We start from the raw sequence: 26,684 nt of genomic DNA, 5'->3' as shown, positions 1-26,684 counted from the left end.
ATTCATACTCTATAAGCATACGCATACACACAAAGACAAAGACACACATATACATGCACACACATTTTGTTGCAGATGTTGGGATTTGAAATAAGTGATAGGTGACAATAAATGTATTGCAAGTCTTCTCTTTTTAAGAGTTTAGATGTCATTTTCAGTTTAAACTGTAATCATAATGTGGCAAAATTGTAAAAACTGATATATCTGTATAAACAAAATGGAAAACATCAATACAATGAGATTTAAAATGTTATAACAGTTAATTTATTAATGTTTTGGCATGAATTCATGAAAACAGTACTGTTTAACTAGCTGAATGAGCCCATTAGTGGTCTTCCGCTGCCATCTAGTGGTTATAAATTGCATTTACTCAAACAACACTGTGTTTTAAAACGTAACTGTTATAGTGTTGTAATTTTTTTTTGCCCAATCTCTCTTAAATTTTGCATGCTTGTTTAGAATGAAATCATGCATTATTTTACACAGTTTTAATAATTTGTGAGCTTTCTGTTTGTATAAATAGGCCTTTTTATAAAATTATTGGTTTATAGTTGCCCAAATGCAATTGTTCAACATGTTTTTGATAATTATTGACCTTCAGAGTCTAGAGAATTGTACTTCAGTGGTTTTATTGATTTTCAGCTTAAACCGTATCACAAGTATGCCAAAGTAACTTTTTAAAATAATCTTGAATATTTAATTAACAGCTTTATTGACAACATTGGTCCCAGAGGCAAAGTTGTTCAGAATGAGGAGATTTATCATATGATATGAAGATTTAGTGTTTTTGAGTGAATATATGAACATTTTCAAACAATTTGAGGCCATTTACCATATAAATCTTGTGTTTTGAGACCTTTTCTACTGTTATAGCGCCACCTATGGTCTGATCTCCATGAAACTTTGCATGCTTGTTAAGAGTCACCTGTTACATGATTTCACTGAGTTTCATAAAGTTTTGAGTTTTCCTTTAGGTTTTATAGGCTTTGGGGTATGTTTGGCCACACCCCTTTTTCTAAATTACCCCGTTACAGCTAACCAAAGGACAAAATTCAAAATTTTTTTAATAATTATTGATCTAGAGAGTCCACAGAATATTACTGCAGTGGTTTGGTTCCGATCGGGCAAAAAACCTAGGACTAGTTCGCAAAAGTAGGTTTTTAACATATTTGTGAATAACAATTGAACGATTTGATTGACAACAATGGTTCTTGAGGCAAAGTTGTGCATTATGAGGAGATCTATCAAATGATATGCATATTGTGTTGATATGTGAAACACCACGTGATTACAGAGCCATAAAACTCGTTAGCGCCAACTAGTGGCCGATTTCTTTCAAAATTCTTACAGACCTTAAGGTTTATGAGTCGAACGTACCCAGCGAGTTTCGTTCCGATCAACATCCGTTAACCCTTTCAAATAGGTGCTTGAATTTGTTTGGCCAATGGCGGCCATGTTTTTAAAGATATGCAAATGTCCTCATAGGTACTTGTGCCCCTTCAGACCAAGACACTGCATACCGATTTTCAAGTCGATCGAGCCAACGGTTGCCTAGTTATAACAATTTGTGTGTTTTTTCTATCTTATAGCGCCCCCAAGTGGCAGAGATGCGCAATTTTTTTTTTTTTTGACCCAAAATTGAGCTCATACATATGTGTACCAAGTTTGGTGAAGTTATCTCATTCCGTTCAAGAGTTATAGTTAAAATAGCATTTGGCCAACGTTACTATAGACGCTTTTTGGCGTACTGTTTCGCGTAAGAATTGAAATTTCAACTTTTTTTTGATAATTATTGATATTGAGTGTCCAGGGAATATTTCTGAAGTGGTTTGGTTCTGATTGGTTGAAAATCCTAGGACTAGTTCGCAAAAGTAGGTTTCGGATATAGCTCGATTTTGCGAGAAAACGGTGCGTCGTAGACCCCAAAAAGGCGCCGTGCACTTTTGTTCGGGCTAACCCAAGGATTGCTACGATGCCATGTTTTTGAGTTTACGGCTAACGGTTTACGATTCACGGCCAAAAATGTCCAAAAATTTTGTTTTTTGCGCTGTAGCGCCCCCGTTTGGCCGATTGGGCTGAGACTTTGATAAGTTCTCCCCAAAATGAGCTCTAAGATCTGTCCAAATTTCAGCTCTCTAGGCCTTACGGTTTGGGCTGCACGTTCAGTTCTAGGGCGGAAGAATAATAATAATAATAATAATAAAAATCCTAACAATTACAATAGGGTTTCAGCACTGCGTGCTTGAACCCCTAATAATAAAAATCTTAACAATTACAATAGGGTTTCAGCACTGCGTGCTTGAACCCCTAATTAAAGCTGCAAGCAGCATTTTACCGGGGTTCAAGCACATTAAGGCCTCTGAGGTGGTCAGAGCCAACCTGGATGCATGGATGACAGTTAAACACATCCAAAATGGAGAACAGGCTAACAGACAGACACACACACTGAAAGTAAATGATTAGACTAATATATGTATACTCTATAAGCATATGCACACACACACACACATTTTGTTGCAGATATAGGTATTTGAAATAAGTTATTGGTGGCAGTAAACTTATTGCAAGTCTGCTCTTTTTTAGAGTTTAGATGTCATTTTCAGGTTAAACTGTAATCATAATGTGGCAAAATTGTTAAAACTGATACATCTGTATGAACAAAATGGAAAACATCAATTCAATGAGATTTAAAATGTTATAACAGTTAATTTATTAATGTTTTGGCATGAATTCATAAAAACAGTACTAGCTGAATGAGCCAATTAGTGGTCTTCTGCTGCCATCTAGTGGTTATAAATTGCATTTACTCAAACAACACTGTGTTTTTAAACATAACTGTTATAGTGTTGTTATTTTTTTTTGCCCAATCTCTCTTAAATTTTGCATGCTTGTTTAGAATGAAATTATGCATTATTTTACACAGTTTTGATAATTTGTGGGCTTTCTGATTGTATTAATAGGCCTTTGTGTGGACTATGAAAGAACATATTATAAAATGACTGGTTTATAGTTGCCCAAATGCAATTGTTCAACATGTTTTTGATAATTATTGACCTTCAGAGTCTAGAGAATTGTACTTCAGTGGTTTTATTGATTTTCATCTTAAACTGTATCACAAGTATGCCAAAGTAACTTTTTTAAATAATCTTAAATATTTAATTAACAGCTTTATTGACAACATTGGTCCCAGAGGCAAAGTTGTTCAGAATGAGGAGATCTATCATATGATATGAAGATTTAGTGTTTTTGAGTGAATATATGAGCATTTTCAAACAATTTGAGGCCATTTACCAAATAAATCTTGTGTTTTGAGACCTTTTCTACTGTTATAGCGCCACCTATGGTCTGATCTCCATGAAACTTTGCATGCTTGTTAAGAGTCACCTGTTATATGATTTTACGTAGTTTCATAAAATTTGGAGTTTTCGTTTAGGTTTTATAGGCTTTGGGGTATGTTTGGCCACACCCCTTTTTCTAAATTACCCCTTTACAGCTAACCAAAGGACAAAATTCAACATTTTTTTGATAATTATTGATCTAGAGAGTCCACAGAATATTACTGCAGTGGTTTGGTTCCGATTGGGCAAAAAACCTAGGACTAGTTCGCAAAAGTAGGTTTTAAACATATTTGTGAATAACAATTGAACGATTTGATTGACAGCAATGGTTCTTGAGGCAAAGTTGTGCATTATGAGGAGATCTATCAAATGATATGCATATTTCGTTGATATGTGAAACACCACGTGATTACAGAGCCATAAAACTCGTTAGCGCCAACTAGTGGCCGATTTCTTTCAAAATTCTTACAGACCTTAAGGTTCATGAGTTGAACGTACCCAGTGAGTTTTGTTCCGATCAACATCCGTTAACCCTTTCAAATAGGTGCTTAAAATTGTATGGCCAATGGCGACCATGTTTTTTTGAGATATGCAAATGTCCTCATAGGTACTTGTGCCGCTTCAGACCAAGACACTGCATACCAATTTTCAAGTCGATCGAGCCAACGGTTGCCTAGTTATAGCCATTTATGTGTTTTTTCGATCTTATAGCGCCCCCAAGTGGCAGAGATGCGCAATTTTTTTTGTTTGACCAAAGATTGAGCTCATACATATGTGTACCAAGTTTGGTGAAGATATCTCATTCCGTTCAAGAGTTATAAATAAAATAGCATTTGGCTAACGTTAGCATAGACGCTTTTTGGTGTACTGTTTCGCGTAAGAATTGAAATTTCAACTTTTTTTTGATAATTATTGATATTGAGTGTCCAGGGAATATTTCTGAAGTGGTTTGATTCCGATTGGTTAAAAATCCTAAGACTAGTTCGCAAAAGTATGTTTCGGATATAGCTCGATTTTGCGAGAAAACGGTGCGTCGTAGACCCCAAAAAGGCGCCGTGCACTTTTGTTCGGGCTAACCCAAGGATTGCAACGATGCCATGTTTTTGAGTCTACGGCTAACGGTATACGATTTACGGCCAAAAATGTCCAAAATTTTTGCTTTTTGCGCTGTAGCGCCCCCGTTAGGCCTATTGGGCTGAGACTTTGATAAGTTCTCCCCAAATTGAGCTCTACGATCTGTCCAAATTTCAGCTCTCTAGGCCTTACGGTTTGGGCTGCACGTTCAGTTCTAGGGCAGAAGAATAATAATAATAATAATAATAATAATAATAATAATAATAAAAATCCTAACAATTACAATAGGGTTTCAGCACTGCGTGCTTGAACCCCTAAAAATCCTAACAAATACAATAGGGTTTCAGCACTGCGTGCTTGAACCCCTAAAAATCCTAACAATTACAATAGGGTTTCAGCACTGCGTGCTTGAACCCCTAATTAAAGCTGCAAGCAGCATTTTACCGGGGTTCAAGCATTTAAGGCATCTGAGGTGGTCAGAGCCAACCTGGATGTTTGGATGACATTTAAACACATCCAAAATGGAGAACAGGTTAACAGACAGACACACACACTGAAAGTAAATGATTAGACTAATATATGTATACTCTATAAGCATATGCACACACACACACATTTTGTTGCAGATATAGGTATTTGAAATAAGTGATAGGTGACAGTAAACTTATTGCAAGTCTTCTCTTCTTTAGAGTTTAGATGTCATTTTCAGGTTAAACTGTAATCATAATGTGGCAAAATTGTTAAAACTGATACATCTGTATGAAAAAAATGGAAAACATCAATTCAATGAGATTTAAAATGTTATAACAGTTAATTTATTAATGTTTTGGCATGAATTCATAAAAACAGTACTAGCTGAATGAGCACATTAGTGGTCTTCTGCTGCCATCTAGTGGTTATAAATTGCATTTACTCAAACAACACTGTGTTTTTAAACATAACTGTTATAGTGTTGTTATTTTTTTTTTGCCCAATCTCTCTTAAATTTTGCATGCTTTTTTAGAATGAAATTATGCATTATTTTACACAGTTTTGATAATTTGTGGGCTTTCTGATTGTATTAATAGGCCTTTGTGTGCACTATGAAAAGAACATATTATAAAATGACTGGTTTATAGTTGCCCAAATGCAATTGTTCAACATGTTTTTGATAATTATTGACCTTCAGAGTCTAGAGAATTGTACTTCAGTGGTTTTATTGATTTTCATCTTAAACTGTATCACAAGTATGCCAAAGTAACTTTTTTAAATAATCTTGAATATTTAATTAACAGCTTTATTGACCCATCGAGTTTCGTTCCGATCAACATCCGTTAACCCTTTCAAATAGGTGCTTAAAATTGTTTGGCCAATGGCAGCCATGTTTTTTGAGATATGCAAATGTCCTCATAGGTACTTGTGCCCCTTCAGACCAAGACACTGCATACCAATTTTCAAGTCGATCGAGTCAATGGTTGCCTAGTTATAGCCATTTATGTGTTTTTTCTTTTTATAGCGCCCCCAAGTGGCAGAGGTGTGCAATTTTTTTTATTTGACCAAAGATTGAGCTCATACATATGTATACCGAGTTTGGTTAAGATATCTCATTTCATTCATGAGTTATAGCCTGTTGCGTAAAATTGGTCCTCGACTTTCGAACATTTTGGCATCCCATTACGACAGTGAGTCGAAATTTCTACTTTTTTTTATAATTATTGATATTCACTGGACAGAGAACATTTCTGCAGTGGTTTGGTTCAGATTGGGTGAAAAACCTAGGACTAGTTCGCAAAAGTAGGTTTTGGACATACGTCAAATTTGCAAAAAAACGAGGCCTCCTAGACCCAAATTCAGAGTGACCGTTTTTAATTTCGCATGACCCACGGATTCCAGAAATGTAAAATTTTTGGCTCTATCACAAGCGGTTTAGGAGCTATTAGCAAAAACGCATTTTCGATCACTGTAGCGCCCCCTATTGGCCAATTGGGCTGAGACTTTGATAGGTTCTCCCCAAATTGAGCTCTATCATCTGACCAAGTTTGAAGTCTCTAGGCTTTACGGTTTGGGCTGCACGTTCAGTTCTAGGGCAGAAGAATAATAATAATAATTAAAGCTGCAAGCAGCATTTACCGGGGTTCAAGCACATTAAGGCCTCTGAGGTGGTCTGAGCCAACCTGGATGCATGGATGACATTTAAACACATCCAAAATGGAGAACAGGCTAACAGACAGACACACACACTGAAAGTAAATGATTAGACTAATATATGTATACTCTATAAGCATATGCACACACACACACACACACACAGAAAGACACACATATACATGCACAAACGTTTTGTTGCAGATATAGGTATTTGAAATAAGTGATAGGTGACAATAAACTTATTGCAAGTCTTCTCTATTTAAGAGTTTAGATGTCATTTTCAGGTTAAACTGTAATCACAATGTGGCAAAATAGTAAAAACTGATATATCTGTAAGAACAAAATGGAAAACATTGACTCAATGAGATTTAAAATGTTACAACAGTTACATTTTTAATGTTTTGGGATGAATTCATGAATCCTTTCAACAGTACTGTTCAACTTAACTGAATGAGCCCATTAGTGGTCTTCCACTGCCATCTACAGGTTATAAATTGCATTTACTCAAGCAACACTGTTTTTAAACATAACTGTTATAGTGTTTTTTTTTTTTTTTTTTTTTTTGCCCAATCTCTCTTAAATTTTGCATGCTTGTTTAGAATGAAATTATGCATTGTTTTACACAGTTTTGATAATGTGTGTACACTATGAAAAGAACATATTATAAAATTACTGGTTTATAGTTGTCCAAATGCAATTGTTCAACATGTTTTTGATAGTTATTGACCTTCAGAGTCTACAGAATTGTACTTCAGTGGTTTTATTGATTTTCATCTTAAACCGTATCACAAGTATGCCAAAGTAACTTTTTAAAATAATCTTGAATATTTAATTAACAGCTTTATTGACAACATTGGTCCCAGAGGCAAAGTTGTTCAGAATGAGGAGATCTATCATATGATATGAAGATTTAGTGTTTTTGAGTGAATATATGAGCATTTTCAAACAATTTGGGGCCATTTACCATATAAATCTTGTGTTTTGAGACCTTTTCTACTGTTATAGCGCCACCTATGGTCTGATCTCCATGAAACTTTGCATGCTTGTTAAGAGTCACCTGATACATGATTTCACTGAGTTTCATACAGTTTTGAGTTTTCCTTTAGGTTTTATAGGCTTTGGGGTATGTTTGGCCACACCCCTTTTCCTAAATTACCCGGTTACAGCTAACCAAAGGACAAAATTCAACATTTTTTTAATAATTATTGATCTAGAGAGTCCACAGAATATTACTGCAGTGGTTTGGTTCCGATCGGGCAAAAAATCTAGGACTAGTTCGCAAAAGTAGGTTTTTAACATATTTGTGAATAACAATTGAACGATTTGATTGACAGCAATGGTTCTTGAGGCAAAGTTGTGCATTATGAGGAGATCTATCAAATGATATGCATATTGTGTTGATACGTGAAACATCACGTGATTACAGAGCCATAAAACTCGTTAGCGCCAACTAGTGGCCGATTTCTTTCAAAATTCTTACAGACCTTAATGTTCATGAGTCGAACGTACCCAGCGAGTTTCGTTCCGATCAACATCCGTTAACCCTTTCAAATAGGTGCTTAAAATTGTTTGGCCAATGGCGGCCATGTTTTTTGAGATATGCAAATGTCCTCCTAGGTACTTGTGCCCCTTCAGACCAAGACACTGCATACCAATTTTCAAGTCGATCAAGCCAACGGTTGCCTAGTTATAGCCATTTATGTGTTTTTTCTATCTTATAGCGCCCCCAAGTGGCAGAGATGCGCAATTTTTTTGATTTTACCCAAAATTGAGCTCGTACATATGTGTACCAAGTTTGGTGAAGTTATCTCATTCCGTTCAAGAGTTATAGTTAAAATAGCATTTGGCCAAAGTTACTATAGATGGTTTTTGGCGTACTGTTTCGCGTAAAAATTGAAATTTCAACTTTTTTTTGATAATTATTGATATTGAGTGTCCAGGGAATATTTATGAAGTGGTTTGGTTCTGATTGGTTGAAAATCCTAGGACTAGTTCGCAAAAGTAGGTTTCGGATATAGCTCGATTTTGCGAGAAAACGGTGCGTCGTAGACCCCAAAAAGGCGCCGTGCACTTTTGTTCGGGCTAACCCAAGGATTGCTACGATGCCATGTTTTTGAGTTTATGGCTAACGGTTTACGATTCACGGCCAAAAATGTCCAAAATTTTTGTTTTTTGCGCTGTAGCGCCCCCGTTTGGCCGATTGGGCTGAGACTTTGATAAGTTCTCCCCAAAATGAGCTCTACGATCTGTCCAAATTTCAGCTCTCTAGGACTTACGGTTTGGGCTGCACGTTCAGTTCTAGGGCGGAAGAATAATAATAATAATTAAAGCTGCAAGCAGCATTTACCGGGGTTCAAGCACATTAAGGCCTCTGAGGTGGTCTGAGCCAACCTGGATGCATGGATGACATTTAAACACATCCAAAATGGAGAACAGGTTAACAGACAGACACACACACTGAAAGTAAATGATTAGACTAATATATGTATACTCTATAAGCATATGCACACACACACACACACAGAAAGACACACATATACATGCACAAACATTTTGTTGCAGATATAGGTATTTGAAATAAGTGATAGGTGACAATATACTTATTGCAAGTCTTCTCTTTTTAAGAGTTTTGATGTCATTTTCAGGTTAAACTGTAATCACAATGTGGCAAAATAGTAAAAACTGATATATCTGTAAGAACAAAATGGAAAACATTGACTCAATGAGATTTAAAATGTTATAACAGTTACATTTTTAATGTTTTGGGATGAATTCATGAATCCTTTCAACAGTACTGTTCAACTTAACTGAATGAGCCCATTAGTGGTCTTCCACTGCCATCTAGAGGTTATAAATTGCATTTACTCAAACAACACTGTGTTTTAAAACATAACTGTTATAGTGTTGTAATTTTTTTTTGCCCAATCTCTCTTAAATTTTGCATGCTTGTTTAGAATGAAATTATGCATTGTTTTACACAGTTTTGATAATGTGTGGGCTTTCTGTTTGTATTAATAAGCCTTTGTGTACACTATGAAAAGAACATATTATAAAATTACTGGTTTATAGTTGTCCAAATGCAATTGTTCAACATGTTTTTGATAATTATTGACCTTCAGAGTCTACAGAATTGTACTTCAGTGGTTTTATTGATTTTCATCTTAAACCGTATCACAAGTATGCCAAAGTAACTTTTTAAAATAATCTTGAATAATTAATTAACAGCTTTATTGACAACATTGGTCCCAGAGGCAAAGTTGTTCAGAATGAGGAGATCTATCATATGATATGAAGATTTAGTGTTTTTGAGTGAATATATGAGAATTTTCAAACAATTTGGGGCCATTTACCATATAAATCTTGTGTTTTGAGACCTTTTCTACTGTTATAGCGCCACCTATGGTCTGATCTCCATGAAACTTTGCATGCTTGTTAAGAGTCACCTGATACATGATTTCACTGAGTTTCATACAGTTTTGAGTTTTCCTTTAGGTTTTATAGGCTTTGGGGTATGTTTGGCCACACCCCTTTTTCTAAATTACCTGGTTACAACTAACCAAAGGACAAAATTCAACATTTTTTTAATAATTATTGATCTAGAGAGTCCACAGAATATTACTGCAGTGGTTTGGTTCCGATCGGGCAAAAAACCTAGGACTAGTTCGCAAAAGTAGGTTTTTAACATATTTGTGAATAACAATTGAACGATTTGATTGACAGCAATGGTTCTTGAGGCAAAGTTGTGCATTACGAGGAGATCTATCAAATGATATGCATATTGTGTTGATATGTGAAACACCACGTGATTACAGAGCCATAAAACTCGTTAGCGACAACTAGTGGCCGATTTCTTTCAAAATTCTTACAGACCTTAAGGTTCATGAGTCGAACGTACCCAGCGAGTTTCGTTCCGATCAACATCCGTTAACCCTTTCAAATAGGTGCTTAAATTTGTTTGGCCAATGACGGCCATGTTTTTTGAGATATGCAAATGTCCTCATAGGTACTTGTGCCCCTTCAGACCAAGACACTGCATACCGATTTTCAAGTTGATCAAGCCAACGGTTGCCTAGTTAAAGCAATTTATGTGTTTTTTCTATCTTATAGCGCCCCCAAGTGGCAGAGATGCGCAATTTTTTTGATTTGACCAAAGATTGAGCTCATACATATGTGTACCGAGTTTGGTGAAGATATCTCATTCCGTTCAAGAGTTATAGTCAAAATAGTATTTGGCTAACGTTAGCATAGACGCTTTTTGGCGTACTGTTTCGCGTAAGAATTTAAATTTCAACTTTTTTTTAATAATTATTGATATTGAGTGTCCAGGAAATATTTATGAAGTGGTTTGGTTCTGATTGGTTGAAAATCCTAGGACTAGTTCGCAAAAGTAGGTTTCGGATATAGCTCGATTTTGCGAGAAAACGGTGCGTCGTAGACCCCAAAAAGGCGCCGTGCACTTTTGTTCGGGCTAACCCAAGGATTGCAACAATGCCATGTTTTTGAGTCTACGGCTAACGGTATACGATTTACGGCCAAAAATGTCCAAAATTTTTGTTTTTTGCGCTGTAGCGCCCCCGTTAGGCCTATTGGGCTGAGACTTTGATAAGTTCTCCCCAAATTGAGCTCTACGATCTGTCCAAATTTCAGCTCTCTAGGCCTTACGGTTTGGGCTGCACGTTCAGTTTTACGGCGGAAGAATAATAATAATAATAATAATAATAATAATAATAATAATAAAAATCCTAACAAATACAATAGGGTTTCAGCACTGCGTGCTTGAACCCCTAATAATAATTAAAGCTGCAAGCAGCATTTTACCGGGGTTCAAGCATTTAAGGCCTCTGAGGTGGTCAGAGCCAACCTGGATGTTTGGATGACATTTAAACACATCCAAAATGGAGAACAGGTTAACAGACAGACACACACACTGAAAGTAAATGATTAGACTAATATATGTATACTCTATAAGCATATGCACACACACACACACAAAGACACACATATACATGCACAAACATTTTGTTGCAGATATAGGTATTTGAAATAAGTGATAGGTGACAAAATTATTGCAAGTCTTCTCTTTTTCAGAGTTTAGATGTCATTTTCAGGTTAAACTGTAATCATAATGTGGCAAAATTGTAAAAACTGATACATCTGTATAAACAAAATGGAAAACATCAATTCAATGAGATTTAAAATGTTATAACAGTTAATTTATTAATGTTTTGGCATGAATTCATGAAAACAGTACTGTTTAACTAGCTGAATGAGCCCATTAGTGGTCTTCCGCTGCCATCTAGTGGTTATAAATTGCATTTACTCAAACAACACTGTGTTTTAAAACATAACTGTTATAGTGTTGTAATTTTTTTTTGCCCAATCTCTCTTAAATTTTGCATGCTTGTTTAGAATGAAATCATGCATTATTTTACACAGTTTTGATAATTTGTGGGCTTTCTGTTTGTATAAATAGGCCTTTGTGTACACTATGCAAATAACATATTATAAAATTATTGGTTTATAGTTGCCCAAATGCAATTGTTCAACATGTTTTGATAATTATTGACCTTCAGAGTCTAGAGAATTGTACTTCAGTGGTTTTATTCATTTTCATCTTAAACCATATCACAAGTATGCCAAAGTAACTTTTTAAAATAATCTTGAATATTTAATTAACAGCTTTATTGACAACATTGGTCCCAGAGGCAAAGTTGTTCAGAATGAGGAGATTTATCATATGATATGAAGATTTAGTGTTTTTGAATGAATATATGAACATTTTCAAACAATTTGAGGCCATTTACCATATAAATCTTGTGTTTTGAGACCTTTTCTACTGTTATAGCGCCACCTATGGTCTGATCTCCATGAAACTTTGCATGCTTGTTAAGAGTCACCTGATACATGATTTCACTGAGTTTCATAAAGTTTTGAGTTTTCCTTTAGGTTTTATAGGCTTTGGGGTATGTTTGGCCACACCCCTTTTTCTAAATTACCCTGTTGCAGCTAACCAAAGGAGAAAATTCAACATGTTTTTAATAATTATTGATCTAGAGAGTCCACAGAATATTACTGCAGTGGTTTGGTTCCGATCGTGCAAAAAACCTAGGACTAGTTCGCAAAAGTAGGTTTTTAACATATTTGTGAATAACAATTGAACGATTTGATTGACAGCAATGGTTCTTGAGGCAAAGTTGTGCATTACGAGGAGATCTATCAAATGATATGCATATTGTGTTGATATGTGAAACACCACGTGATTACAGAGCCATAAAACTCGTTAGCGCCAACTAGTGGCCGATTTCTTTCAAAATTCTTACAGACCTTAAGGTTCATGAGTCGAACGTACCCAGCGAGTTTCGTTCCGATCAACATCCGTTAACCCTTTCAAATAGGTGCTTAAATTTGTTTGGCCAATGGCGGCCATGTTTTTTGAGATATGCAAATGTCCTCATAGGTACTTGTGCCCCTTCAGACCAAGACACTACATACCGATTTTCAAGTCGATCGAGCCAACGGTTGCCTAGTTATAGCAATTTATGTGTTTTTTCTATCTTATAGCGCCCCCAAGTGGCAGAGATGCGCCATTTTTTTTTATTTGACCAAAGATTGAGCTCATACATATGTGTACCGAGTTTGGTGAAGATATCTCATTCCTTACAAGAGTTATAGTCAAAATAGCATTTGGCTAACGTTAGCATAGATGCTTTTTGGTGTACTGTTTCGCGTAAGAATTGAAATTTCAACTTTTTTTTGATAATTATTGATATTGAGTGTCCAGGGAATATTTATGAATTGGTTTGTTTCTGATTGGTTGAAAATCCTAGGACTAGTTTGCAAAAGTAGGTTTCGGATATAGCTCGATTTTGCGAGAAAACGGTGCGTCGTAGAGCAAAAAATGCAGCTCTGCACTTTTGTTCGGGCTAACCCAAGGATTGCAACGATGCCTTGTTTTTGAGTCTACGGCTAACGGTTTACGATCTGCGGCCAAAAATGTCCAAAATTTTTGTTTTTTGCGCTGTAGCGCCCCCGTTAGGCCGATTGGGCTGAGACTTTGATAAGTTCTCCCCAAAATGAGCTCTACGATCTGTCCAAATTTCAGCTCTCTAGGCCTTACGGTTTGGGCTGCACGTTCAGTTCTAGGGCAGAAGAATAATAATAATAATAAAAATCCTAACAATTACAAGAGGGTTTCAGCACTGCGTGCTTGAACCCCTAATTAAAGCTGCAAGCAGCATTTACGGGGTTCAAGCACATTAAGGCCTCTGAGGTGGTCTGAGCCAACCTGGATGTATGGATGACAGTTAAACACATCCAAAACGGAGAATAGGCTGACAGACAGACACACGCACTGAAATTAAATGATTAAACTAGTTTTTAAGAGTTTGGATGTCATTTTCAGGTTTCACTGTAATCATAAAGTGGCAAAATTTTAAAAACTGATAAGTCTGTATGAAAAAAATGGAAAACTTTAACTCAGTGAGATTTAAAATGTTGTAACAGTGTTTTTTTTTTTTCTATTGTTTAAGCATGAATTCATAAATCTTTTCAAAAGTACGCTTTCAATTTGCTGAATGAGCCCATTAGTGGTCTTCCGCTGCCATCTAGTGGTTATAAATTGCATTTACTCAAACAGCACTGTGTTTAAACATAACTGTTATAGTGTTATGTTTTTTGCCCGAACTCTCTTGAATTTTGCATGCTTGTTTAGAATGAAATTATGCATTATTTTACACAGTTTTGATCATTTGTGGGCTCTCTGTTTGTATTAATAGGCCTTTGTATACACTGTGAAAAGAACATATTATACAATCACTGGTTTATAGTTGTCCAAATACAATTGTTCAACATGTTTTTGATAATTATTGTCCTTCAGAGTCTAGAGAATTGTACTTCAGTGGTTTTATTGATTTTCAGCTTAAAGCCTTGGACTACTTTGCCTAAGTAACTTTTTTAAATAATCTTGAATATTTAATTAACAGCTTTATTGACAACATTGGTCCCAGAAGTTGTTCAGAATGAGGAGATCTATCATATGATATGAAGATCTAGTGTTTATGTGAATTTATGAGCATTTTCAGACAATTTGAGGCCATTTACCATATAAATCTTATGTTTTGAGACCTTTTCTACTGTTATAGCGCCACCTATGATCCAATCTCTCATGAAAATTTGCATGCTTGTTAAGAGTCACCTGTTACATGTTTTCACCAAGTTTCATAAAGTTTTGAGTTTTCGTTTAGGTTTTATATGCTTTTGGGTATTTTGGTCACGCCCCTTTTCTAATTTAGCCAGTTAAAGCTAACCAAAGGACAAAATTCATTATTTTTTTGATAATTATTGATCTAGAGAGTCCAGAGAAAATTACTGCAGTGGTTTGGTTTCGATCGGGTAAAAAATCTGGGACTAGTTCGCAAAAGTAAGTTTTTAACATATTTGTGAATAACAATTGAACGATTTGATTGACATCTTCACTCTTTGAGGCAAAGTTGTTCACAAAGAGGAGATCTATCATATGATATGAAGATCTAGTGTTTGTGTGAATGTATGAACATGTCCTACAAATTGTGATCATTTTCTATTGAAAATGTGTGTTTTTGAGGCTTTTTCAACTGTTATAGCGCCACCTATGATCCGATCTCCATGAAACTTTGCATGCTTGTTAAGAGTCACCTGATACATGATTCCACGAAGTTTCATAAAGTTTTGAGTTTTCGTTTAGGTTTTATAGGCTTTGGGGTATGTTTGGCCACACCCCTTTTACTAAATTACCCCTTTACAGCTAACCAAAGGACAAAATTCAACATTTTTTTGATAATTATTGATCTAGAGAGTCCACAGAATATTACTGCAGTGGTTTGGTTCTGATCGGGCATAAAACCTAGGACTAGTTTGCAAAAGTAGCTTTTTGACATATTTGTGAATTGCAATTGAACGATTTGATTGACAGCAATGGTTCTTGAGGCAAAGTTGTGCATTATGAGGAGATCTATCAAATGATATGCATATTGTGTTGATAAGTGAAACACCACGTGATTACAGAGCCAATAAACTCGTTAGCGCCAACTAGTGGCCGATTTCTTTCAAAATTCTTACAGACCTTAAGGTTCATGAGTCAAACGTACCCAGCGAGTTTCGTTCCGATCAACATCCGTTAACCCTTTCAAATAGGTGCTTAAAATTGTTTGGCCAATGGCGGCCATGTTTTTTGAGATATGCAAATGTCCTCATAAGTACTTGTGCCCCTTCAGACCAAGACACTGCATACCAATTTTCAAGTTGATTGAGCCAACGGTTGCCTAGTTATAGCCATTTATGTGTTTTTTAAATCTTATTGCGCCCCCAAGTGGCAGAGATGCGCAATTTTTTTTGTTTGACCAAAGATTGAGCTCATACATATGTGTACCAAGTTTGGTGAAGATATCTCATTCCGTTCAAGAGTTATAGTCAAAATAGCATTTGGCTAACGTTAGCATAGACGCTTCTTGGCGTACTGTTTCGCGTAAGAATCGAAATTTCAACTTTTTTTTGATAATTATTGATATTGAGTGTTCAGGGAATATTTCTGAAGTGGTTTGGTTCCGATTGGTTGAAAATCCTAGGACTAGTTCGCAAAAGTAGGTTTCGGACATAGCTCGATTTTGCGAGAAAACGGTGCGTCGTAGAGCAAAAAATGCAGCTGTGCACTTTTGTTCGGACTAACCCAAGGATTGCAACGATGCCTTGTTTTTGAGTCTACGGCTAACGGTTTACGATCTGCGGCCAAAAATGTCCAAAATTTTTGTTTTTTGCGCTGTAGCGCCCCCGTTAGGCCGATTGGGCTGAGACTTTGATAAGTTCTCCCCAAAATGAGCTCTACGATCTGTCCAAATTTCAGCTCTCTAGGCCTTACGGTTTGGGCTGCACGTTCAGTTCTAGGGCAGAAGAATAATAATAATAATTAAAGCTGCAAGCAGCATTTACCGGGGTTCAAGCACATTAAGGCCTCTGAGGTGGTCTGAGCCAACCTGGATGCATGGATGACAGTTAAACACATCCAAAATGGAGAACAGGCTAACAGACAGACACACACACTGAAACTAAATGATTAGACTAATATATGTATACTCTATAAGCATATGCACACACACACACACACACACACACACACACAAAGACACATATACATGCACAAACATTTTGTTGCAGATATAGGTATTTGAAATAAGTGATAGGTGACCATAAACTTATTGCAAGTCTTTTCTTTTTAAGAGTTTAGATGTCATTTTCAGGTTAAACTGTAATCATAATGTTGGAAAATTTTAAAAACTGATATATCTGTATGAACAAAATGGAAAACATTGACTCAATGAGATTTAAAATGTTATAACAGTTAATTTTTTAATGTTTTGGCATGAATTCATGAATCCTTTCAACAGTACTGTTCAACTTTACTGAATGAGCCCATTAGTGGTCTTCCGCTGCCATCTAGTGGTTATAAATTGCATTTACTCCAACAACACTGTGTTTTTAAACATAACTGTTATAGTGTTTTTTTTTTTTGCCCAATCTCTCTTAAATTTTGCATGCTTGTTTAGAATGAAATTATGCATTATTTTACACAGTTTTGATTATTTGTGGGCTTTCTGATTGTATTAATAGGCCTTTGTGTGCACTATGAAAAGAACATATTATGAAATGACTAGTTTATAGTTGCCCAAATGCAATTGTTCAACATGTTTTTGATAATTATTGACCTTCAGAGTCTAGAGAATTGTACTTCAGTGGTTTTATTGATTTTCATCTTAAACCGTATCACAAGTATGCCAAAGTAACTTTTTTAAATAATCTTGAATATTTAATTAACAGCTTTATTGACAACATTAGTCCCAGAGGCAAAGTTGTTCAGAATGAGGAGATTTATCATATGATATGAAGATTTAGTGTTTTTGAGTGAATATATGAACATTTTCAAACAATTTGAGGCCATTTACCATATAAATCTTGTGTTTTGAGACCTTTTCTACTGTTATAGCGCCACCTATGGTCTGATCTCCATGAAACTTTGCATGCTTGTTAAGAGTCACCTGTTACATGATTTCACTGAGTTTCATAAAGTTTTGAGTTTTCCTTTAGGTTTTATAGGCTTTGGGGTATGTTTGGCCACACCCCTTTTTCTAAATTACCCCTTTACAGCTAACCAAAGGACAAAATTCAACATTTTTTTAATAATTATTGATCTAGAGAGTCCACAGAATATTACTGCAGTGGTTTGGTTCCGATCGGGCAAAAAACCTAGGACTAGTTCGCAAAAGTAGGTTTTTAACATATTTGTGAATAACAATTGAACGATTTGATTGACAGCAATGGTTCTTGAGGCAAAGTTGTGCATTACGAGGAGATCTATCAAATGATATGCACATTGTGTTGATATGTGAAACACCACGTGATTACAGAGCCATAAAACTCGTTAGCGCCAACTAGTGGCCGATTTATTTCAAAATTCTTACAGACCTTAAGGTTCATGAGTCGAACGTACCCAGCGAGTTTCGTTCCGATCAACATCCGTTAACCCTTTCAAATAGGTGCTTAAATTTGTTTGGCCAATGGCAGCCATGTTTTTGGAGATATGCAAATGTCCTCATAGGTACTTGTGCCCCTTCAGACCAAGACACTGCATACCGATTTTCAAGTCGATCGAGCCAACGGTTGCCTAGTTATAGCCATTTATGTGTTTTTTCTATCTTATAGCGCCCCCAAGTGGCAGAGATGCGCAATTTTTTTGATTTGACCAAAGATTGAGCTCATACATATGTATACCGAGTTTGGTGAAGATATCTCATTCTGTTCAAGAGTTATAGTCAAAATAGCATTTGGCTAACGTTAGCATAGACGCTTTTTGGCATACTGTTTCGTGTAAGAATTGAAATTTCAACTTTTTTTTTATAATTATTGATATTGAGTGTCCAGGGAATATTTATGAAGTGGTTTGGTTCTGATTGGTTGAAAATCCTAGGACTAGTTCGCAAAAGTAGGTTTCGGATATAGCTCGATTTTGCGAGAAAACGGTGCGTCGTAGACCCCAAAAAGGCGCCGTGCACTTTTGTTCGGGCTAACCCAAGGATTGCAACAATGCCATGTTTTTGAGTCTACGGCTAACGGTATACGATTTACGGCCAAAAATGTCCAAAATTTTTGCTTTTTGCGCTGTAGCGCCCCCGTTAGGCCGATTGGGCTGAGACTTTGATAAGTTCTCCCCAAATTGAGCTCTACGATCTGTCCAAATTTCAGCTCTCTAGGCCTTACGGTTTGGGCTGCACGTTCAGTTCTAGGGCAGAAGAATAATAATAATAATAATAATTAAAGCTGCAAGCAGCATTTACCGGGGTTCAAGCACATTAAGGCCTCTGAGGTGGTCTGAGCCAACCTGGATGCATGGATGACAGTTAAACACATCCAAAATGGAGAACAGGCTAACAGACAGACACACACACTGAAAGTAAATGATTAGACTAATATATGTATACTCTATAAGCATATGCACACACACACACACACACACACACACACAGAAAGACACACATATACATGCACAAACATTTTGTTGCAGATATAGGTATTTGAAATAAGTGATAGGTGACAATAAACTTATTGCAAGTCTTCTCTTTTTAAGAGTTTAGATGTCATTTTCAGGTTAAACTGTAATCACAATGTGGCAAAATAGTAAAAACTGATATATCTGTAAGAACAAAATGGAAAACATTGACTCAATGAGATTTAAAATGTTATAACAGTTACATTTTTAATGTTTTGGGATGAATTCATGAATCCTTTCAACAGTACTGTTCAACTTAACTGAATGAGCCCATTAGTGGTCTTCCACTGCCATCTAGAGGTTATAAATTGCATTTACTCAAACAACACTGTGTTTTAAAACATAACTGTTATAGTGTTGTAATTTTTTTTGCCCAATCTCTCTTAAATTTTGCATGCTTGTTTAGAATGAAAACATGCATTATTTTACACAGTTTTGATAATTTGTGGGCTTTCTGTTTGTATAAATAGGCCTTTGTGTACACTATGCATATAACATATTATAAAATTATTGGTTTATAGTTGCCCAAATGCAATTGTTCAACATGTTTTTGATAATTATTGACCTTCAGGGTCTAGAGAATTGTACTTCAGTGGTTTTATTGATTTTCATCTTAAACCGTATCACAAGTATGCCAAAGTAACCTTTTAAAATAATCTTGAATATTTAATTAACAGCTTTATTGACAACATTGGTCCCAGAGGCAAAGTTGTTCAGAATGAGGAGATTTATCATATGATATGAAGATTTAGTGTTTTTGAGTGAATATATGAACATTTTCAAACAATTTGAGGCCATTTACCATATAAATCTTGTGTTTTGAGACATTTTCTACTGTTATAGCGCCACCTATGGTCTGATCTCCATGAAACTTTGCATGCTTGTTAAGAGTCACCTGTTACATGATTTCACTGAGTTTCATAAAGTTTTGAGTTTTCCTTTAGGTTTTATAGGCTTTGGGGTATGTTTGGCCACACCCCTTTTTCTAAATTACCCCGTTACAGCTAACCAAAGTACAAAATTCAACATTTTTTTAATAATTATTGATCTAGAGAGTCCACAGAATATTATTGCAGTGGTTTGGTTCCGATCGGGCAAAAAACCTAGGACTAGTTCGCAAAAGTAGGTTTTTAACATATTTGTGAATAACAATTGAACGATTTGATTGACAGCAATGGTTCTTGAGGCAAAGTTGTGCATTATGAGGAGATCTATCAAATGATATGCATATTGTGTTGATATGTGAAACACCACGTGATTACAGAGCCATAAAACTCGTTAGCGCCAACTAGTGGCCGATTTCTTTCAAAATTCTTACAGACCTTAAGGTTCATGAGTCGAACGTACCCAGCGAGTTTCGTTCCGATCAACATCCGTTAACCCTTTCAAATAGGTGCTTAAATTTGTTTGGCCAATGGCGGCCATGTTTTTTTGAGATATGCAAATGTCCTCATAGGTACTTGTGCCCCTTCAGACCAAGACACTGCATACCGGTTTTCAAGTCGATCGAGCCAACGGTTGCCTAGTTATAGCAATTTATGTGTTTTTTCTATCTTATAGCGCCCCCAAGTGGCAGAGATGCGCAATTTTTTTGATTTGACCAAAGATTGAGCTTATACATATGTATACCGAGTTTGGTGAAGATATCTCATTTCGTTCATGAGTTATAGTCAAAATAGCATTTGGCTAACGTTAGCATAGACGCTTTTTGGCGTACTGTTTCGCGTAAGAATTGATATTTCAACTTTTTTTTGATAATTATTGATATTGAGTGTCTAGGGAATATTTATGAAGTGGTTTGGTTCTGATTGGTTGAAAATCCTAGGACTAGTTCGCAAAAGTAGGTTTCGGATATAGCTCGATTTTGCGAGAAAACGGTGCGTCGTAGACCCCAAAAAGGCGCCGTGCACTTTTGTTCGGGCTAACCCAAGGATTGCAACAATGCCATGTTTTTGAGTCTACGGCTAACGGTATACGATTTACGGCCAAAAATGTCCAAAATTTTTGCTTTTTGCGCTGTAGCGCCCCCGTTAGGCCGATTGGGCTGAGACTTTGATAAGTTCTCCCCAAATTGAGCTCTACGATCTGTCCAAATTTCAGCTCTCTAGGCCTTACGGTTTGGGCTGCACGTTCAGTTCTAGGGCAGAAGAATAATAATAATAATAATAATAATAAAAATCCTAACAATTACAATAGGGTTTCAGCACTGCGTGCTTGAACCCCTAATAATAAAAATCCTAACAATTACAATAGGGTTTCAGCACTGCGTGCTTGAACCCCTAATAAAAATCCTAACAATTACAAGAGGGTTTCAGCACTGCGTGCTTGAACCCCTAATAATAATAATAAAAATCCTAACAATTACAATAGGGTTTCAGCACTGCGTGCTTGAACCCCTAATTAAAGCTGCAAGCAGCATTTACCGGGGTTCAAGCATTTAAGGCATCTGAGGTGGTTAGAGCCAAACCTGGACGTATGGATGACCGCTAAACACATCCAAAATGGAGAATAGGCTAACAAACAGACACACACACTGAAAGTAAATTATTAGACTAATATATTCATACTCTATAAGCATACGCATACACACAAAGACAAAGACACACATATACATGCACACACATTTTGTTGCAGATGTTGGGATTTGAAATAAGTGATAGGTGACAATAAATGTATTGCAAGTCTTCTCTTTTTAAGAGTTTAGATGTCATTTTCAGTTTAAACTGTAATCATAATGTGGCAAAATTGTAAAAACTGATATATCTGTATAAACAAAATGGAAAACATCAATACAATGAGATTTAAAATGTTATAACAGTTAATTTATTAATGTTTTGGCATGAATTCATGAAAACAGTACTGTTTAACTAGCTGAATGAGCCCATTAGTGGTCTTCCGCTGCCATCTAGTGGTTATAAATTGCATTTACTCAAACAACACTGTGTTTTAAAACATAACTGTTATAGTGTTGTAATTTTTTTTGCCCAATCTCTCTTAAATTTTGCATGCTTGTTTAGAATGAAATTATGCATTGTTTTACACAGTTTTGATAATGTGTGGGCTTTCTGTTTGTATTAATAGGCCTTTGTGTACACTATGAAAAGAACATATTATAAAATTGCTGGTTTATAGTTGTCCAAATGCAATTGTTCAACATGTTTTTGATAATTATTGACCTTCAGAGTCTACAGAATTGTACTTCAGTGGTTTTATTGATTTTCATCTTAAACCGTATCACAAGTATGCCAAAGTAACTTTTTAAAATAATCTTGAATATTTAATTAACAGCTTTATTGACAACATTGGTCCCAGAGGCAAAGTTGTTCAGAATGAGGAGATCTATCATATGATATGAAGATTTAGTGTTTTTGAGTGAATATATGAGCATTTTCAAACAATTTGGGGCCATTTACCATATAAATCTTGTGTTTTGAGACCTTTTCTACTGTTATAGCGCCACCTATGGTCTGATCTCCATGAAACTTTGCATGCTTGTTAAGAGTCACCTGATACATGATTTCACTGAGTTTCATACAGTTTTGAGTTTTCCTTTAGGTTTTATAGGCTTTGGGGTATGTTTGGCCACACCCCTTTTTCTAAATTACCCGGTTACAGCTAACCAAAGGACAAAATTCAACATTTTTTTTAATAATTATTGATCTAGAGAGTCCACAGAATATTACTGCAGTGGTTTGGTTCCGATCGGGCAAAAAACCTAGGACTAGTTCGCAAAAGTAGGTTTTTAACATATTTGTGAATAACAATTGAACGATTTGATTGACAGCAATGGTTCTTGAGGCAAAGTTGTGCATTACGAGGAGATCTATCAAATGATATGCATATTGTGTTGATATGTGAAACACCACGTGATTACAGAGCCATAAAACTCGTTAGCGCCAACTAGTGGCCGATTTCTTTCAAAATTCTTACAGACCTTAAGGTTCATGAGTCGAACGTACCCAGCGAGTTTCGTTCCGACCAACATCCGTTAACCCTTTCAAATAGGTGCTTAAAATTGTTTGGCCAATGACGGCCATGTTTTTTGAGATATGCAAATGTCCTCATAAGTACTTGTGCCCCTTCAGACCAAGACACTGCATACCGATTTTCAAGTTGATCGAGCCAACGGTTGCCTAGTTATAGCAATTTATGTGTTTTTTCTATCTTATAGCGCCCCCAAGTGGCAGAGATGCGCAATTTTTTTGATTTGACCAAAGATTGAGCTCATACATATGTGTACCGAGTTTGGTGAAGATATGTCATTCCGTTCAAGAGTTATAGTCAAAATAGTATTTGGCTAACGTTAGCATAGACGCTTTTTGGCGTACTGTTTCGCGTAAGAATTGAAATTTCAACTTTATTTTAATAATTATTGATATTGAGTGTCCAGGGAATATTTATGAAGTGATTTGGTTCTGATTGGTTGAAAATCCTAGGACTAGTTCGCAAAAGTAGGTTTCGGATATAGCTCGATTTTGCGAGAAAACGGTGCGTCGTAGACCCCAAAAAGGCGCCGTGCACTTTTGTTCGGGCTAACCCAAGGATTGCAACAATGCCATGTTTTTGAGTCTACGGCTAACGGTATACGATTTACGGCCAAAAATGTCCAAAATTTTTGTTTTTTGCGCTGTAGCGCCCCCGTTAGGCCGATTGGGCTGAGACTTTGATAAGTTCTCCCCAAATTGAGTTCTACGATCTGTCCAAATTTCAGCTCTCTACGCCTTACGGTTTGGGCTGCACGTTCAGTTCTAGGGCAGAAGAATAATAATAATAATAATTAAAGCTGCAAGCAGCATTTTACCGGGGTTCAAGCATTTAAGGCATCTGAGGTGGTCAGAGCCAACCTGGATGTTTGGATGACAGTTAAACACATCCAAAATGGAGAACAGGTTAACAGACAGACACACACACTGAAAGTAAATGATTAGACTAATATATGTTTACTCTATAAGCATATGCACACACACACAAAGACACACATATACATGCACAAACATTTTGTTGCAGATATAGTTATTTGAAATAAGTGATAGGTGACATAAAATTATTGCAAGTCTTCTCTTTTTCAGAGTTTAGATGTCATTTTCAGGTTAAACTGTAATCATAATGTGGCAAAATTGTAAAAACTGATACATCTGTATAAACAAAATGGAAAACATCAATTCAATGAGATTTAAAATGTTATAACAGTTAATTTATTAATGTTTTGGCATGAATTCATGAAAACAGTACTGTTTAACTAGCTGAATGAGCCCATTAGTGGTTTTCCGCTGCCATCTAGTGGTTATAAATTGCATTTACTCAAACAACACTGTGTTTTAAAACATAACTGTTATAGTGTTGTAATTTTTTTTTGCCCAATCTCTCTTAAATTTTGCATGCTTGTTTAGAATGAAATCATGCATTATTTTACACAGTTTTGATAATTTGTGGGCTTTCTGTTTGTATAAATAGGCCTTTGTGTACACTATGCAAATAACATATTATAAAATTATTGGTTTATAGTTGCCCAAATGCAATTGTTCAACATGTTTTTGATAATTATTGACCTTCAGAGTCTAGAGAATTGTACTTCAGTGGTTTTATTGATTTTCATCTTAAACCGTATCACAAGTATGCCAAAGTAACTTTTTTAAATAATCTTGAATATTTAATTAACAGCTTTATTGACAACATTGGTCCCAGAGGCAAAGTTGTTCAGAATGAGGAGATTTATCATATGATATGAAGATTTAGTGTTTTTGAGTGAATATATGAACATTTTCAAACAATTTGAGGCCATTTACCATATAAATCTTGTGTTTTGAGACCTTTTCTACTGTTATAGCGCCACCTATGGTCTGATCTCCATGAAACTTTGCATGCTTGTTAAGAGTCACCTGTTACATGATTTCACTGAGTTTCATAAAGTTTTGAGTTTTCGTTTAGGTTTTATAGGCTTTGGGGTATATTTGGCCACACCCCTTTTACTAAATTACCCCTTTACAGCTAACCAAAGGACAAAATTCAACATTTTTTTGATAATTATTGATCTAGAGAGTCCACAGAATATTACTGCAGTGGTTTGGTTCCGATCGGACAAAAAACCTAGGACTAGTTCGTAAAAGTAGGTTTTTAACATATTTGTGAATAACATTTGAACGATTTGATTGACAGCAATGGTTCTTGAGGCAAAGTTGTGCATTATGAGGAGATCTATCAAATGATATGCATATTGTGTTGATAAGTGAAACACCACGTGATTACAGAGCCAATAAACTCGTTAGCGCCAACTAGTGGCCGATTTCTTTCAAAATTCTTACAGACCTTAAGGTTCATGAGTCGAACGCACCCAGCGAGTTTCGTTCCGATCAACATCCGTTAACCCTTTCAAATAGGTGCTTAAATTTGTTTGGCCAATGGCGGCCATGTTTTTTGAGATATGCAAATGTCCTCATAGGTACTTGTGCTTCTTCAAACAAAGACACTGCATACCAATTTTTAGGTCGATCGAGCCAACGGTAGCCTAGTTATAGCCATTTATGTGTTTTTTCTTTTTATAGCGCCCCCAAGTGGCAGAGGTGTGCAATTTTTTTTTATTTGACCAAAGTTTTAGGTCTTACAAATGTGTAGCAAGTTTGGTTAAGATATCTTATTTCTTTCACGAGTTATAGCCTGTTGCGTAAAATTGCTCCTCGACTTTCGAACGTTTTGGCATCCCATTACGACAGCGAGTCGAAATTTAAACTTTTTTTTGATAATTATTGATATTCCCTGGCCAGAGAACATTTCTGCAGTGGTTTGGTTCAGATTGGGCGAAAAACCTAGGACTAGTTCGCAAAAGTAGGTTTTGGACATACGTCAAATTTGCGAAAAAACGAGGCCTCCTAGACCCAAAATCAGAGTGACCGTTTTTAATTTCGCATGACCCACGGATTCCGGAAATGTAAAATTTTTGGCTCTATGATAAGCGGTTTAGGAGTTATTAGCACTAACGCATTTTTGATCACTGTAGCGCCCCCTTTAGGCCGATTGGGGCGAGCCTTTGGATCTGACAAGAAGGCCGGACTTCTACCATCTGACCAAGTTTCAGCTCTCTAGGCCTTACGGTTTGGGCTGCACGATCAGTTTGAGTGGAGAATAATAATAATAATAATAATTAAAGCTGCAAGCAGCATTTACCGGGGTTCAAGCACATTAAGGCCTCTGAGGTGGTCTGAGCCAACCTGGATGCATGGATGACATTTAAACACATCCAAAATGGAGAACAGGTTAACAGACAGACACACACACTGAAAGTAAATGATTAGACTAATATATGTATACTCTATAAGCATATGCACACACACACACACAGAAAGACACACATATACATGCACAAACATTTTGTTGCAGATATAGGTATTTGAAATAAGTGATAGGTGACAATAAACTTATTGCAAGTCTTCTCTTTTTAAGAGTTTAGATGTCATTTTCAGGTTAAACTGTAATCACAATGTGGCAAAATAGTAAAAACTGATATATCTGTAAGAACAAAATGGAAAACATTGACTCAATGAGATTTAAAATGTTATAACAGTTACATTTTTAAT

At 36.0% G+C, this 26,684-nt stretch overlaps 2 long non-coding RNA genes across 2 annotated transcripts in view; both read left to right on the top strand.

Annotated features, from left to right (window-relative positions):
* Positions 1–26,684, top strand: part of LOC127964700 (uncharacterized) — a 49,354-nt gene that overhangs the window by 14,009 nt on the left and 8,661 nt on the right. The gene's annotated exons all lie outside the window — the stretch shown is intronic.
* On the top strand, positions 896–17,580 carry LOC127964702 (uncharacterized). The gene is made up of 3 exons (XR_008155123.1): positions 896–1,156; positions 12,668–12,869; positions 15,646–17,580. It is a non-coding gene; the product is annotated as an uncharacterized LOC127964702 (long non-coding RNA).

The sequence above is a fragment of the Carassius gibelio genome, chromosome B9 (genome assembly GCF_023724105.1).
Source record: "Carassius gibelio isolate Cgi1373 ecotype wild population from Czech Republic chromosome B9, carGib1.2-hapl.c, whole genome shotgun sequence".
In the NCBI taxonomy this organism is placed as follows: Eukaryota; Metazoa; Chordata; class Actinopteri; order Cypriniformes; family Cyprinidae; genus Carassius; species Carassius gibelio.
The sequence above is the reverse complement of the archived record's forward strand: the minus strand, read 5'-3'. Positions and strand labels throughout refer to the sequence as shown.